At 40.7% G+C, this 16,460-nt stretch overlaps 1 protein-coding gene across 3 annotated transcripts in view; it reads left to right on the forward strand.

Annotated features, from left to right (window-relative positions):
• Window positions 1-16,460, forward strand: part of ZEB1 (zinc finger E-box binding homeobox 1) — a 73,161-nt gene that overhangs the window by 7,374 nt on the left and 49,327 nt on the right. The gene's annotated exons all lie outside the window — the stretch shown is intronic.

Below are 16,460 nucleotides of genomic sequence, written 5' to 3' on the forward strand. Positions count from 1 at the left end.
GGAGCAGAGCCCCAACCGTGGAGCTTAATGTATGGGTGAGCTCATACGGGCAAATTCATCCTTCAGATACTCTGGTCTCAAACAATTAGGACCTAAAAGGGAGAAACCATAACTAATTGAATCCCAAGTAAATGTGCATAATGCGTTTGTGTTTTGATATACTGTAGTAATCTGTAGAGCTCACCCCGCCGCGGGGATTCGAATGGTCGGCGGTTCAAATCCCCGCAGCGGGGTGAGCTCCCGTCTTTCGGTCCCAGCTCCTGCCCACCTAGCAGTTCGAAAGCACCTCTTAAGTGCAAGTAGATAAATAGGGACCGCTTTATAGCGGGAAGGTAAACGGCGTTTCCGCGTGCTGCGCTGGTGCTGGCTCACCAGAGCAGCTTCGTCACGCTGGCCATGTGACTCGGAAGTGTCTTCGGACAGCGCTGGCTACTGGCCTCTTAAGTGAGATGAGCGCACAACCCTAGAGTCGGACACGACTGGCCCATACGGGCAGGGGTACCTTTACCTTTATACTGTAGTAATAATCAACTGTTGAATAAGAGAAGGATGGCTCACTCTGGCCAAAAGTCTAAACTTTTGCTTTGGGGATGACTCTCCCCCTGCCACATCCTTCCGCCAGCTTCATCTGCCCCCCCATGCACTTGAGCTGCAGGTTCCCCACCCCTGCTTGCGACATAAAAGTTGCTATAGTTATCCTCTGAATCATAAATTACTATTCCCCTAGGGTTTGAACTGTATCGCCAACAGGTGACTCCTCTGGGTAATGATTGTTTTTAAAAAGAAAATTGCACTACTGTAATGCATTAGCTCTCTGCAGAATGCAAATATTTAAATGTTACACAGCATCATACATTCAACATTGATGTACGCTCATGACTAGTAAACAATGCCGCAATTTAGTAGATAGCCAAGTTTATATATAGCCAGCTGTAAAAATACTCTTAATAAATGCATTAAGCAAATAATTGCTTGTTGGCAGTTGTTAGTGCCGCTTGACATCCATTTTTGTTATTTTCTTGTGCTTCTTTTTTCATAAATGTTGTGAAAAACATGATACCTGTGGTAACTTGAAAATCTCTAGCATAGTAAAGATATCCACATAGCAAGCTAGTCAACAGTTTCCATGGGAATACTATCCTAAAGTTTTAGATCGTGATGAAACACTGTGTTTCGTAATTAAGGTTTTTGATTTAACTTGGTTATTTGTACTTTGTGTCTGATAGAGTAGCTTTAAGAATACCACTACACCCATGGGTATCCACAGCAAACCCTATGTATGCCAGTCTAGAGCTTATTGGAAGTATGTTAGGGAAAGGGCAAGATACAAATTTAGGTCATTAGTCTTAAAGTGCTCGACTAGGCAAAACTCTTGTCAGTGACTTCAGTGATGTTCTGTGAAGATAAGGTTTCAGTCTCAAAATAACCATTCTGAGAACTTAATAGGAAGAAAGATGTTTAAGACAATATCATTCTGGACAGCATCGGTGAACACAGCACTCTTTTTGCAAAATAGTACGAGTGGTGAAGTGATGCACAGGAAGTTGAGTCCTAGCAAGAGGAAATGATCAGTCTCTGTTGTTTTGGTTGTCTAGTGTGCTGACCACAGTGCCATGTGACACAATCATGATTTTTAAAATTGGTTATTGTACAAATTAGTACCCTACTTCATTGTCAGAAACTTTTGAAACTTGGTGTGCACCAAAGATAAAACATGATAACATACCAAGTGACATATTGATAATGGGGCCATTGTTCTCTGACATCTTCAAGCATCCAGCTGTTACTGGATCAGGCAGGTGCAAATGCACAGGTCAATATTCTAATTCTATGCAATCTGTTAAGGCACACAAACTCATCTATAGTAAGCTATTGGAAGGTTTCGAATAAGGAAATGCTGGTTGTGCCAGTAAACTAAAGCACACTCTACTTTGCTGCCATCACATGATTGGTGATGATGTCTTCTTAGGTTGTTATTTTTTTAAGGTCACTTGGCTAGAATTATTCAATATTTAGCAGCCATATACAGTGCTATTTTTCTAGAAAAAGAGGTGCTGGAGCTCACTATGAACTTCTCTTAGAATTGCAATGGCTCCTACCTGAGAGGTCCAGAGCTGAAAAAAAAAAGCCCTGGCCATACATATTGTGAAGACCTGTATACTAAACAATTTTTCCTGAAAGTTTTTTGTTCCACAACTCTGGCATTGCCATTCTTTTTAAGATGGTGAAATAATCTCTGTGAGACAGAACTCAGAACTTTTATAGTGATAATTCAAATGACCTTATTGTAATGAAGTTAATTTTACAGTATTAAAAAATAAATGTGATGATTACATATGTTCTGTGAATATTTTTCCAGGCTGCTTAATTGCATGTCTCTTTCAATAGTGCATTTGTAGGTTGTGATAGTTCTATGTTGTGTTCTGGTTGTATCACTCTCTGTTAGGATTGTAAGAAGGACTAGGAGTATGAAGATGGCTTGATGCTCTCTCTCCTCCTATTCCGTTATTAGTTACCCATATTCACTCCAAGTGATGCAATTGAAAAGTTAAGTGTGGCAGCTGAATCAGAGGTTGTTGTTGTTATATTTATACCCCATCTGGCTGGGTTTCCCCAGCCACTCTGGGTGGCTTGCAGCATATCTAAAAACATAATAAAAACATCAAACATGTTTTTATTAAAATAAAAACTCTTTAAAATACTGCTCTTTAAAATACTGCTAGTGCATAGATCCTATGGAGGAAGCCAAAACACCTTGGTTTTGTGTCACAGGATATTTTTGGGACATTTGTGTAGAGCACTTGCCTGCTTTGGGACTTGGGGAAGGAGAACTGTAAAAGACAACCAAGAAGTGGAAACTTTGTCTGCAGCATGGTGGGTACAGCTGCCGCTTTTCCGGTAATAACTCATCTGCATCAGGTTATGCAAAAACAGGTGGGGTCTGTTATGGGTCTGTTACGTCACTAGTTTTAAGCTAAGGTTGCCAAAGAAACTGCTCCCCTGAGATCTACCATGTTCCTTTGCTGGGCAGGAGGAGCTAGGCCTCTCCCACTGCTTAACAGGGAGCAAATCCTTCTGAGCTTGATGAAGTGGAATGCTGAGTAATGCATGTACTGTATTATTATTATTATTATTATTATTATTATTATTATTATTATTAGCATGTACTGTATCTTTTGTAAGTTGCTTTGAGAGTTTGTTTAGCCAAAAAGCAGCTACTGTATTAATGTATCTTTGTCCATGAGGCTGGTACCTCTTACCCATAGCTGTCAATTTTCAGATTTGAAAATAAGGGATCAGCAGCCTCACCTGTCCCGGGGACCGTCTACGGGATATCTAACAGTCTGGGAAAGCAGCGGGAAACTGCGCTGTAATAAGGGAATTTCCCACAAAAAAAGGGAAGGTTGACAACTATGCTCTTACCTCTTTTGACAACCCCCTCCCCATAATTAGCTTCTGTATTTGAGGGGCAGGGAGTTCACTGTTTAAATCCCTATATTGATTGAGTTTGCCCATTATGGCAGATCAAATCTAGTACTGGTGTTTTTGGCAAGTGAACGGGACAGAAATGTGTGGTACCTGTTCTTCCTTGGGGAGGAAAGGGGTATATAACTGGTATATCAACTGCCCAGAGTAGCTGGGGCAACCTAGTCAGGTGGGTGGCATATAAATAATAAAATTATTGTTGTTATTATTACTGTCACAGGAGGAAGTGGATGGGTTCAATAATCTCATTGTGTTTCTTCTCTACCCTTTCTTTTTTTGTTGTCCATTGTTTGCTTTCAAACTGTTGTTTAGGATATTTCCAAGGAAGTTTGTATATGTAAGAATTACCATGAAAGAATGCAACCTCTCAGACAGCACTGCTGAACACACACACTAATCAGCAAAAAATAAATGGGGATTTTTATACACTTTGCACCAGTACTAACCATTCTATGAAGAGGTTTGACACAGGCCTGTTTGGACTAACTACTATGCTCTCTGCAGAACAGCTACTGCTTATTGGGCTCATGCGTAGCTAAGGATGGTAACTAAGGAAAGGTGCTTCTGGTCTGGTTGCCTGGGCTTAAGACTACACAAAATGAAGAATGATCAGGAGTAAAGTTAACATTAAAAAAAAAAAATTGCTTCTATGGGGAGAAACTTTTCTTGCAGAAATTTCAGTTATGCTGAGTCACTTTATTTCTGCTCTTTGAAAATGGCCTAAGATTTATTCATACTTACAATTCAGTTTAATTTTTTAAAAAAAAAATCTCAGGTGTTTAATAAAAGCACTGTAAAATACAATAGGTCAACTTGCCAGTGCAAGGGCCTAGCTGTCTTTCTCTCTTGCTAGCTCCATGTTGGCTGGCTGCAAGTGGACCATGTCTGAGTGGCAGCTGGATCCAGCAGACCAACAGAAATATTGTGCAGTGTGTGCTGCTCTGTTCTCTTTGGGTTTAATAGAAGATTGTTCTGCTATACAGAATCTTCTCTTCTCAAATGGAAAAGCAATGTCACATGGGATGACTGTTTACATCCACTGAAATTTGAGCTTGAAATGGAGTGGAGGAGTGAATAGATAGCTCCTTAAAACATATTCCAGTGTTTGGAGTATGGCTGGGCTGCTGTATTATTAAACCACTACTCATAACTTCCTGTTTCCATAACTTCAAGATCTATGACCAGTTGCAACAGGTGGGGAAGTTATTTAAATATCCTACATACATTCTATCTTGCATGAAAATAGGACGTTAAGTATCATAGACTATCAGAAATATAGTCAATACCAGGGTTCATCAGCCTTTCTGAGCCAGCTGGCACATTTTGAATTTTGAGAAAGTGCTGTTGGCGGCAATTACAAAATAGCTGCAATGGGTATAACACTTCTGTTTGGAATGGAAGGATTGGTCCAGTCCTAGCATCCAGTGAAATGTGGACATGTTTGATGGGACATGTTCAGTGTACAAGAAGCTGAGCCAAGTGCAAACGCAAACTGAGCAGGAAGAAGAACTAGCCATTTCTTATGTATTATTATTTTCTGAGGCCTTTCGCGGGTGGGTGCATCTATTGCCACAGGTCCCATGTTGGTGACTCTTAATATTGTTACTTTAAAATATCTGTAAACTTGCTGGAAAACAAAATGGTGGTGGTGCTAAACAGTTTTGTATCTAGCAAAACACCCCTCTCTCCAAGTTACGGTACATTTCATTGCTCCTTTGTGGAAAGGCGTGAAATATATTTGTAAGGCTGTAGTTGGAGAGAAAAGAGAAGAGATCCGTGTTGCCAAGCAAGCCCCAGATTGACATTTCCCCTCATGATCTACTCCCTACTAGGGGGGATTGAATGTTGACAGAGAAGCGCACTGCATTACAGTGGTACCTCGGGTTAAGTATTTAATTCGTTCCGGAGGTCCGTTCTTAACCTGAAACTGTTCTTAACCTGAAGCACCACTTTAGCTAATGGGACCTCCTGGTGCCGCTGCGCCACTGGAGCACGATTTCTGTTCTCATCCTGAAGCAAAGTTCTTAACCCGAGGTACTATTTCTGGGTTAGCGAAGTCTGTAACCTGAAGCGTATGTAACCCGAGGTACCACTGTACTTCCAATGTGATATGCTTTCAGTTGCTCATCTCCTTTCTGTCCCAGCTATCCACATGGAGTTTTACATAATGAGAATCAAACTAGGGTGAAAGTATTGCACTGAGCCCTGGCAGGCAATGAAATAAAATAGCTCACTAGACAGGATACCTTGCCCTGTTGGCTGTGCAGTGGAATCACATCCCCTCTTATTTTACCCTCATCCCAATTCAGAGTAAGAGCAATGGGAGAAGCTCACTTTCCATCAGAAATTCACTACATAGCCAAATCCAGCTATATGATGGAAGGGTGTACATATACAACAAATAATAATGTAACTGGAAACTATAAATATATGGTGCCACCACAGCGTATCAGGTATGTGAAGTGGTGTAAAGAGATCACTATTAGGATTTTCCTCCCAGGCCTGTTTGCACCTCTTGAAAGCCTACATTCCATGATAAGCTTTCACAACTGGATAAATAGATTGGGTGTCCCTGCAGTGACAGAAGCCTGGTGCAGCTGCTGGTATAGTCTCCATCCACTTGCCAGCTCCAGACATGGAGCTGAGGTGGCCATGGTTTTGCATTTTCCTGCAGTGGCATTTGGGATTCTGATTTTGGCACAGGATTCTCCAACTTGACCTCCAGCCCTGGGTCTCTTCCCTAGGGCTGCCATTCATCTGGATTTTTCTGGACATTACCAGGATTTCAAAGACAGGAGGGATTTCTGAACGGCGGTGCCAGCAACTTTCAGTGTCCTGGTTTTTACTTTTTGAAATATGGCAACCCTAGTCTTCCCTGTAGCTGAACTGTGCTTTTGAGCACCTCACGACTGTGAGGACAGTTCCCTCCTCTGCCTGGTTTCAAGTTGGAAGCTTGGGACCCCTAATCGCCCTCCCCCAAAAGCAATTTAAATGCTCTGTGGAAAGTGGAATTGTGAATCACTGATGGTCAGCCTCTGAACCATCTTTGGGGCAGAAGAATATTTTAGTGTAAATTATTTTGTTTATATTATTCAATTCATGCACCCCACCTTTTCCCAGGAGCCCAGTGTGGCTAACTATAATAGTCCAGCATTCAAGAAAAGTAGAAGCACAGTGCAAAACCTAACATTAATAATAATGTTTCCTTATACAAATGGTGTCACTCCCATTTTGCTCCAGAGACCTACTAGAACAAATTAGTCTTAAGGTGCCACTGTGCAAGGGACAATCTGAGGAATTGCTGTCTCTTGTGAACAAAATTTCACAGGCAGGGCCTTCCCTACAGATCACAAACCATGGCTTGGCTGGTACTGGGAAGATGCTCTTTCAGCTACTTGTATCCTAAGCTGTTGAGCCGTGTATAATAGTACAAGCACCTTGAATTGGATCTGACAGTTATATTGTCATATGCTGAATTAAGTCTCTTTTTGACACTGTATGTTTGTGTGTGTGTGTATTTAGAATCTATCATATTATTGTGATTGTAATTTGTTTTAAACTGTTTTTAATATTGTGTTTTAAATTGTTGCGACCCGTCCTGAGACCATATGGGTAATCCAATCAATCATAATCATATATTAAGTAGATGACCTAACCTAGACATCAGATGTACTCTAAGGATGCTATGGGAATAAAATTTTGAATCTGGTACTCCTTGCTAGATGACCAGAACATATTTGAAACAGGCAAGCATCAAGGTTAGAATTATTTATTCCAAATGTATCCATTTAGACTGATGGATGGTGGGGTCAGATTCCTGAAAGTCATTAATAGGAAGCTATACAAAAGGTAGCAGCTGGAATTGGGTGGCTTCAGGAATGTTTGCTCAATAAAACTCGTACTGTTCTGCCAGAAAAGGATGAATATTAGTAAGTCATTGAGCACATAATAAACTCTGCACTGCCTGTATACCCTAAGATCTCTCAAAAAACTACTTTATCAGAACAAATTGCTTGTCAATGTTGGTCTACTTAAAACACCTTTTTAAAAAATCTGGCATTTTTAGCACAACCAGTGCCCATGACCTTTAGTGGCCTTAGATTAACTAGTTGAGAATTTGAAACACTCTGACTTATTAATTACCAAGGTAATGAAAGGGAGGAGAGGAATTACAAATGAGAGGCCACTGAAGACTCTTTAAAAACAGCTTATGTTAAAACAATTAGTTATTACACATGTTTGCATCTATGCCAATATGAATAGTTGAGATCTGCATTTGTAAACTGCCAACCCAATATCCTCCACAAAAGAGGGTTTTTGTTTTGTTTTGTCTTTAGACTGTCAGGAATGATCAATGGCAGCATTTGGGAACAATTCCAATTGCAGTCAGGCTGCAGTACAGCAACTCCCTGATCTGAAAGCTGTGATTAATATGTGAAGTTCCTGCATTAGTGGAATCCTCCTTTTCTTTTACATTCACTTTGAGCACCCCTCCATGCGCACATCCCCTCTGAAGTGAATATGAAAACCTCTGGTCGCAGGGCATCCTCTTGGAACTCTGAACTACAGTCTGTTGTGTGAACTGAACAAATTCTATATTTTCTTTCATTTCTGGAGTTATTTGGACAGCAAAAAAAACTTATTTCCAGTTCAGCACCTCAGGGGTTTGCTTCAATCATTCTTGAGAGTCAGCTTTGGTTTCTGTGCATAGTTCAAGATCATTATTTCTAGCATGACCTACTAAGATGTATCCACTTCCTCTTTTTAGACTCTAAAGCATTAGTAGTTATATCATTAAAAGCAAGAATCTCTGGCATTTTTGTAAACTTGGTAATAACAGGACTGAGCTGAGTGATGCCACTCGACTGGATCATAACAGATTTCTTATGAAAAACAATTTTAAGCACTTGAAAGGTATCTTCATTTTGTATATTGCACTATTTTACAGAACTCATCAACGGAGGCAATTGGACATTTTATTTTGGCATGACACCAGTGCAGTTTTTTGACAGCTACTGCAATTTTTATATTTCAGATTCCATCATAATATTTAACATACAGTACTGCCAAAGAGACTTTTACAGTCATAACAAAAATAGAAGGGACTAATTGCAAAAAATAAAATCCTCACCAGAAGTCATAATCTTTTGTTTAATAACTTTTTGTTTTGCTGCTATTTAATATTTATCATGCATAGATAACATATTTCCAATATGGCCTTTCTGATATTTCTGTGTTGGACATTCAGTAAATTTAAAGATGCATAGTTCTGACTCTCTAAAGATCTTTCAAAATGTTCTGCTACTATTTTGGCCGGGGGGGAGGGATTTCTTGTATGTTTTATACGCTAATCTTCTGTGCCAAGTTGCTTGTTCCCACATATTGATTGATGGTAACTGTTGGGTTTTCTATTAATTAGCAATCAATATTCCAGCTGCAGCTAATATTTCCTACCATCTTTATTTTATTTTTTTCAATTTATCATTTCAGTTTCTCCAACAATGTAACCACACAGTTTAGTTTTCATTTGTGTGCTGTAATTTCATTCATCTTTATAACTTCAGTCTGAAATATTCACTTCTTTGAAGTCACACCGAATATACGGTACTTAAAATCTGCCTGGCCTGACACATTGCCAGCATAATGCAGTAGAACGTTTATTTTTAAAAATAGTAGCCTACAAGGAGTGACATACCATGCATTTAACATTTTATGGAAGTTTTTTCCCTTCTTGCTGCAGTATCACATAAAATCTTTGGCTGCCATTGCATATGAAAGACCATTTCTAATTGGTTATTAGAATTTTAAACATTTACCCACTTGATCCTGAAACAAACTTTTGTTTCTTGGAATTCCAATAATATATTAATTTTTTGAAAGCCCAAATTCAGAAAGGTCTGTTTAGTAAATAATATTTCACATTTTATAAATGATCTAAAACTAGTTTGAAGGCTAATTGCTAGTACTTGCACAAGCTGGTGGCATCTTAATTTTGTTACAGAGAAAAATACAGCAAGTTTTGGTTGCCAAATCAAGATTTTGCCAAAATATGTAGCGTACAGAGACTTGACAGACCCATATCAAACTTTACTTGGCAGCTGAAAAACTAACAACCTTTGACACAGGAGAGCTTGCAAATGCCCTGTGTATGACTTCACTTTCACCACATTCTTTGAGCCTGAATGCTTGTGAAATCAGATGTGTATTTAAATCTTTTCACTTGGTGTGCCCAGGAGAGGAAGAACAAAGCACACAGGGTCAACTTGTAGTAATCCCACATTTATCATAACACTATTGTAGTGGCTTATGGGGGATGGGGTAACTGTTCTCTAGCAGTTTGAAAATACAAGTCAAAGACACCAGCTACTGGTCGTCTGCTAAACTCTGTTCACAGCTAGTTTTAAACACTATGTATTGAGCTAGTTGATGTGTTTAGCTATTTTGATCTATGTTCTCACTGTACTATAGCAACATCAGTTGGGGAAAATTTCAGAAGGATGATCGCTATGGATGATTCTCCATAGGCTCAGCAGTTGAAACCTGATGGTTCTGTGTAAAACATATTGGATTCTAAGCATATGTAGGAAACAGTGATATGATTATTAGTTTCATTTACAAAAAATAATGGTCAATTACTCTTTTTTAAACCCTTTAAATTAAATATCCTGACTATATGCAATTTTACTTAAGGGAATAGTTGTTGCCTAGGAATTGTCATACAGAATCTGAGATCTGACTGTAAACAGTGACATTTATTCTCATGCCTACATAAGTGTGTTTAATGTGCTACGTTAAACATGCCATAGAAAACAGAACACTTTTTTGTGTGTACAGCAAAGATGACTAATTCACACTCGGTCCTGCTAGATAAGTTCTACACAGAATGGACCATGCAAACGAGCTCATGGTCTCCCATATATAAAGAACTTTTGAGAACAGAATCCTGTGTATTTTCTTTCACGAATATGCATAGGTATGCAGTGCTCTCTCTCATTTTATTTAAGCTAATGCATCTCATAGCATTCATGTACAATTGTTCACACAAGGGAGGGGCAAGGGGTTGACTGTCAAGGTGCATTATAGACTGTCCAATAATATCAGATCCAGTATACTCAAGCAAATGTGTCCTAGCAGAATACTATGAAGGCTTAAAAAAAAGATTCCTCCTTTGCTGCTAGGATTGCTAATGAGTACTTTTCATGTGAACGAGGTAACACAGCTGGAAATGAGATTATTGGATAGCATCTTCCCCAAGGATTGTGAACAGACAATATTTAGTACAACAGGAACAATTTTGCTATTTAGCATTTCTGTGGCACTAATGCCCATCCATCATTGGTACTGCAATTTTCATACAAATATAGGGAGGGGTGTGTTGGCTGGCTGGCTGGCTGGCTCTGGTAACTTGTGTATGGAACGGAGATTCTATTTGCTGTATTATTCCAAGTTGTGGCTAATTTCCTTCCATTTCACATGATGACTGCTTCCCTACAGTTGGCTATAGCACTCAGAATATAGTCCTCAACCTTTTCAAACTCAGGAACCATATTTAACCCAAACATGCATTTAGGGGCACAACTCTTAATTTTCACCATATATGTGTGTGGTGGTTACTGTAACACACCTTGGACTTTGACCAACCTGCCAACTGAAGATCAGTTAAACTATTCTTCAATAGCTAAACTATAGTGGTACCTCGGTTTATGAACTTAATCCGTTCCGGAAGTCCATTCTTAAGTCAAAACCATTCTTAAAACGAGGTGCGCTTTCCCTAATGAGGCCTCCCACCACCGGTGCCCTTCCACCGTCCGGCTTCCGTTCTTAGACCGAGGTAAAGTTCTCAAACCGGGACATACTTCCGGTTTTGTGGAGTTCATAAACCAAATCGTTCGTAAACAGGACTGTTCTTAAACCAAGGTACCAGTGTATTTAGAAGACAAGGTGCTTGAATAATCTGCAGGCAGTGCAGTATAGTTTCAACCACATGACATTCTAAGGAAGAAGATGCTCCTTTTATGTCTTCAGCTACCTTGCTCTGATTGATAGATGTGTCAGAATTGTACCAATGAATAAAAGTTTCCTAATCCAGCAGTTTGGATTGAAGGTGTTTCTGACGACAGTGACTTTGAATAGGTGTTGTGATTTGGAAGCATAAATTTAAAATAGATTTTTCTCTTGGAAAATATGTATTAAAACATAAGCTGAAACTTAAAATGTAAACAATTATAAACATTGCAAGGCTAGTATTTTTCTGGGTAATTTGTTCCTATGGGGAAAGGTTTGATACCTGTCAAGACAGTTAGACGTGTTAATTTTGGGATTCATTAGCTTTACATATGCAAACTTTTGTGAATGCTGCCAAATAAGGGGGGTGGTTTTTTTAATGAAAAAGAATATGCAGTTCTTAAATGATTCCAAAATGTCTGTGCGTGACTGTCCAACTACTTTACATGGAGTGAAAAATTTTCCATGCATAACAACAGTATAGTATTCCTAATGTTCCACAGGTAGCCAAGTTGGGCAAGTGATGTTTTGCCCTAGCAATCACACCCCCAAAATGCATTCCTATGAAAGTTGCATCGTTTCTGATAGCAGGCTGAATTGGGGGGATTTGCACCATCCATTTTCCTTTGGTCCAAATCAGTGAGACTGAGAGGGGGATCTCGTCAAGGCAGACCATGACGTCCGTACACACTGCCCAGGCTTGAACCCCAGGGAGGTCACTTTGGTGCTGCTAGTGCAGTGGTTTGACCTCGTCCCCAGAGGCACACTACATTGTCTCTTGAAACAAACGGATGCTGACAACAACATTGGGAAGCAAAGAGCTCACAGTCAAGCCTTAGCTATTGAATAATGCAATTAAATATAGGCAGCTAAATATCAGTCGGTGCACAGGTACATTCTTGGTTTATGGTATATTCAAGTAGCATTTTACATTGCTTAATTGACCACTTAATCCTTATTTCTGAGCCTGGCTAGATTGTTGCTGTTTGCAAGAACACAGTCTGCCACTTCAGTCTTATACTCCATTTCTGCTGGAACTGGGTTGCAAGAAAACAAATAAAAGGGTATATTTGACTACCTGTTTCACAGTATCATGAGGTAATGTCAGCGGAGGAGGAAGCTGCTTGGGCGCCTGGGTCAGCGGACCAAAGGGCGGGGTGAGCCGCTCATACGTTTGGGGGCACCGCACGGCCTCCGGAGTCTGCCAGCCTCCTCCCACTCAGCCACCCTATACCTGGGGGGGGGGGGAGGCGGCGGGCGGACCGTTTGGGCAGCATGGAGCCTGCACCCGCCCAAGCCACCACGTCTCTCCCAGGAGAGACGCGTGGCTCGGACGCACTGCAGGCCCCGCAGCGAGTGCTGCCCAGCATTTTGTCATCCCCCTCAGTGGTGACACCCTGGACGGTCCGCACCTACCGCGCCCCCATTCCTCCGCCCCTGGGTAATGTGAATACTTAATGTATAGTAATAGCATCCAGCTAATTCCACCATGCCCTGGAGCTGACTTTCTGACTTTTTGTTGTTCAGTACCTCATATTTCACAGTGAGTTTCCCCTGGAATTTGCTCTACTGATCATTTGTTTTTTTAAATTGCCCTATCTACCACCTGTGAAGGTGTTTAATAGCAGTACAGGTCTGCCCTAGGAGTGTTAAGACAACCTAAAATACATGCCTTGGAATAGACATTACAATATAATATTCAACTGGTTTTAATGCATAGTTTGTTTCAAATTCCTTGACAATTGTAATTCTATTTACTTAAGGCTTGGTTTGGGGTTGGAATGATGTTTTAGCACCTGGGTAGCACACTTTGCTTTATAACTGCTGAAACTGCATATCATGTTGCTTTCTAGAGCTGGTATGCAATGTATTAAGGATGATTTGGAAGGATTTTGAGTATCTGTTTTCATTAGCTAAAGTGGTGCTTCAGGTTAAGAACGGACCTCCGGAACGAATTAAGTACGTAACCAGAGGTACCACTGTATATCCATGTGTATTCCACACATTATCCTGTTGTGCCTTACAGTCGTACCTCTGGTTATGAACTTAATTTGTTCCAGAGGTCCATTCTCAACTCGAAACCATTCTTAACCTGAGTCGCGCTTTCGCTAATGGGGACTCGCACTGCGTGCGCTCCTCTAACGTGCGATTTCCGTTCGCATCCTGGGGCAAAGTTCGCAACCAGGAGGACCTACTTCCGGGTTAGCCGAAGCTTTCTCAAGGAGGATTGTTCGTAACCAGAGGTATTACTGTATTTCTTTAATTTTGCTCATTTGAACGTCAAAGGATCTTTTTAAACAGTGTAGTATAAAAACATGCCTTCCCATAGAAATATATTTGAACCCATGTTTTGTATGTTTAAATCTAAGAGAGCTTGTTAGGTTTCTGCTTTTGTTGGCCAGTGATGGTGGAATGTAGACTACCTGCCTCCACCTTTTTACACTGTTTATATTGGTTTTATGACTTTTACTGTGATGAGTTATTTACGACCACATTGAACCACTGGATTGAGAGTGTTAAAATCCCACAAATAAGCAGTAGTACTAGTGTCCCAAAGTGTCTAAGGGTGCATAAATACGAACACAGCTTTAAGCCTTTTCTGGCTCCTTAGTTGCCTCCTTCTGGAGGTCGAAGATGGGGGGCAACCAGTTTCCAGCAGGAGCTGGCTTCGGTGATAACTGGCTGGCCTTCGTGCAACTCCCAAAGCAACTTCTTCTTCCCCTGTCCTGTTTTTCAAATAGGAAGAAAACATGGTTTGTCTTTTAAAATAAATAAAAAACACAAATGTTTTTACTGGTGCCTGGCATTGTTTCTCCCACCCGTCCACCCTCTTTTCTTTTTTAAGCAGCAAACATGCTTGGATCAGCACTAGATTCAAGGCCATTTCATGGATGGCATGGAAGTAGAGGTTCAGAGGTTTTTGCTGGCCTTGATTGGCCTCCCCTCCTCTTCCTGGTGCAGTTGTTGGGCCACTCTGGGAGCTTCAAATGCAGAGCAATCAAGGAACAGCAAATTATGGGAGGTGTTTGCTGTGTCCCTGCTTGGTAGAGTTTCTCAGGTCACTGCCACAGTGTTGTGGCTAAACAACTCCAACCCTTCCTCCAAAACATGGAGCTGAGGGGGAGGGCAGCTATCGCTGTGCATTTATTGAGATGATTTCACCCACCTCTGCAGCACCAAGGTTGGGAGGAATGCTTGGGCTAATCATGCTCACCAGGAGTCTTGGCAAGTGAGTGAAAACATGGAACATTGCCTGGAACTCACTTGACAGATAACAGCCAGTTAGACCTTTCTATAAAGTGACTTTTAATGGCCTCCAGCATTCTTCAATGCGGTCTTACAGTTGTTAACTAATCTGCTGCCCTCCCATCCACCCAATGTCCCAGAGCTGTGTTGTATTAAAAAAGTAAAAGAATCTCACCAGGCACCTGGATAAGAATTGTTAAAAATATATTAGTGCTCATAATGTAAAACTGATCTGAGCAGGTCTTCCCTTTGACTTGGCTACTTGCATGTTGCTATATAGCAGGCACCCCCAAACTTGGCTCTCCCATCATCCCTAGCTAACAGGACCAGTGGTCAGGGATGATGGGAATTGTAGTCTCAAAACAGCTGGAGGGCCGAGTTTGCGGATGCCTGCTATATAGCCTTCTACTGCTCAGAAAGTAACCATCTTAATAGTGATTCACAGTAGCAGTTGCTTACATTAACAAATTATGTTTGACTGGAAATTATTAACTTATGGTATCATACAACTACTATACTGTTGTATGTACCTGTACATCAGTACTGTACCTGATACTGTACTGTATCAGGGAATTAAAACTTAATGATTTCACTAATAGTGTGTGTGATAAGGCACCATTTAGTAAGGTCATTCAGTAGTGTCTGTGTTTTGTTGCAATCAGGTCCTTGTTCTGAAGGACTTGCTTGGCCAGAGTAAGAGCAGGATGCTGGACTAGATACCCATTTGTTCTGATCCAGCAGGACTTTATATTTTTATGCATTCTCCCAGTTTTCTTTTTGTAAATGGGATTTTGTGAGGATTTGTAATAATCGAAAAGAAGAAGAAGAATTTGGATTTGATATCCCGCCTTTCACTCCCCTTCAGGAGTCTCAAAGCGGCTAACAATGTCCTTTCCCTTCCTCCCCCACAACAAACACTCTGTGAGGTGAGTGGGGCTGAGAGACTTCAAAGAAGTGTGACTGGCCCAAGGTCACCCAGCCGCTGCATGCGGAGGAGCGGAGACGCGAACCCGGTTCCCCAGATTACGAGACTACCGCTCTTAACCACTACACCACACTGGCTCTTTGTGCAGTTAAAAGTGCTATATAAAACTATTTCATAAACGAAACCACATTGGAGGTATTTAAGCAGAGGACAGGTGGTCATTTAGCATGGATGCTCTTGTTGAGATTCCTGCACTCTAGGGGGTTGGACTAGATACCTTGGGACTCTACAATTCTATGAGTCTGATTGTATGATTCTAAACTGGAATAATGTGACTTTGTCAACCCAAGGATAAATGATTTTTGTGGCTTTGCCGGGTAGATACTTTTTAACTATTAAGTGGACCTGGCTAGGGTTACTTTCGGCTTGAATCCAAAGATCCACCAGTGGAAAAATAAGCTCTTTTGCTCATGCACAAGGAGATCATTGCTTCCCCACGCTAATTTCAATATATAGCATTGCTCTTTGCTGTGTTTCCTACTGCTCCAGAATGTCCTCTTAGACTGAGTGTTCTTTCGAGGTGAAAACAAGCTACAGACGAGAGAGCCACCCCCTCTTTTCAGGCAGAAATGATTCAAGCAGAACGTTTGATTCCATTTGCCTATATATTTAATATGCATACATTATTTATACAGAATTTAGTTGCTCTTACTTTTGATAGAAATTCATGCAGTCAGCTTAGATGCAGGCAGTTGGATGTTACCTGGAGGATGATGGAAGGGGCTGGGAAGAGACTTGA

The sequence above is a fragment of the Podarcis filfolensis genome, assembly GCF_964270895.1.
Source record: "Podarcis filfolensis genome assembly, chromosome: 12".
Lineage (NCBI taxonomy): Eukaryota > Metazoa > Chordata > Lepidosauria > Squamata > Lacertidae > Podarcis > Podarcis filfolensis.